Here is a 1,906-nt window from a genome sequence, read left to right on the forward strand (position 1 = left end):
TTTTTTTCTAACAATAGCACCCTATTTGTTTCACATCATATATAATTATCATCGCCTTATATTGTTCATTGCTTTGATTTTCACAAGACTTTATAAGCTCCTTAAAAGAAGGGTCTGTGTTTGTTCAGCATTTGTTTTCAGAGCTCATGGTAGTTCTTGTTGCGCAGGCACTGATGGTGGTGTGATGAATGCATGCTTCACAGAATTATTGTCAGAATGAAATGAGATTAAATGTGTGAGAATACTTGTCATGGCACAGTACTCAATAAAATACTGCTGTTCCTTCATCTGTTACTATTTTCTGTCTAATAGTGCCCCCAAATGAAAGGCATGCTTCTCAATTTATGACGCATTAGCTGGATTTAAGAGAAGAATATGTTTGGTTATGCAATATCCACTGTGAGAAATCTTAGCCTAAGTATAGGTAGCGATGAAGAGTGGAATTTCAATGTGGAATAAGGGTATGGAAAATTGAACATTCATTTACTTCCAGGGAGCCATTATTCAGATCAGAAGAACCTGGAGTAGCTCTGACCCCCACAGAGTGTCCAAGTCCGTCCAGAAGTTCCTGGAATCTCCTAATGGATAGAACGTTCCCTCTTCACCTCTGGACTATGGTGATCTTACAAAGACAATCAGTGTTCCTTAGCACTGATCTAATTTACATTACACTCTAGAGTGACCCATTTATAAATAAAAAATGCTGCACACACTCCAACACAGTATTCCACTGTTCCTAGAGGTTTCCCTGGGAACCCATAGTGAGTCCACACACACACACAAATGAACCCATGTGTACATATTTGGAGGCCAATCTCATGAATCCTACTAATTCAAAAAATCATTGAAATACACAAATCAAACTGGAGGAGGATGCAGATTGCAGCTTTAAGCATTATGTATTGTTTTCACACTGAGAAAAAAAGTTTAAAAATGGAAATAGTTATTTTACTACTGAAGAACATATGTCACAAGTTTCATGCAAATTCAAAATAGGATATCAAACTTATTTTAAATACCTATCGCTTAAATGTAGGGTTCTATCATTGTATTAATTTGGAAGCAATAGGTTTGATATAAAACTTTCAGAATATAAAATCTTAATGAAACATTCTAATTTTCATTATAAATGAATCTCCATAATATACTCATATTAATATCCTGAAATGTATATTAGTAAACAGATTAAGTTATGAAACTACCAACTGTACTCAAGAATTAATTTTTATTTATGATCATTCTATAGCCATTTGTAATCGACACATTGCTGATCTTCAAGTAAAATTAGTAATTGTGGTAGTTACATAATCTGGTGTCAACTTGATACTATTACGAGTGAAGGCGTGGAGTTTAGCTTGTCAATCGAGTCACAGTATAAGGACGTCATTTGGAGGTGCTACGGAGATAAATAACTCACTGGAGGTGGGGTACAGACACTCTCCCTGCAAAGCATTTCTGTTAACAAGCCACATGGAGCTATACTGATGGCAGCCAGAGCCCTGGAGCTGGAGGAGCCATGTGGAGACCCATGCCAGCACTAAGATGCTTTCATTGTCACTGAATCCACAAGGCTTTCCACTCACTGGCCTGTGACCTTGCTGCATTTGGCATTATTGCATGGCTACGGGAGTTTAAAGAGGAATTTATGAACTAATATTGGACATATGGGCCAATATCAGATTTATGAACTTGATCTGGACTGGGCTGGGATGTTTCTTAATACATAATTACTCTTTATCTAAAGCTCTTTCTTATACACATGTGAGTCTCCCAAATTTGTTCTCTAATCTACCCAGACTAACACAGTGATCATTATAGGGCAATTTGTACCTTAAAGCTTATTTCTAACAGTACATGTCATTTTATAAATGCAAGCAATGCACTCAATTTAAGAATGTACTTTGCT

This window comes from Echinops telfairi, unplaced genomic scaffold, assembly GCF_000313985.2.
Source record: "Echinops telfairi isolate 266 unplaced genomic scaffold, ASM31398v2 ScPeMD7_3533;HRSCAF=4204_0, whole genome shotgun sequence".
NCBI classification, from domain to species: Eukaryota; Metazoa; Chordata; class Mammalia; order Afrosoricida; family Tenrecidae; genus Echinops; species Echinops telfairi.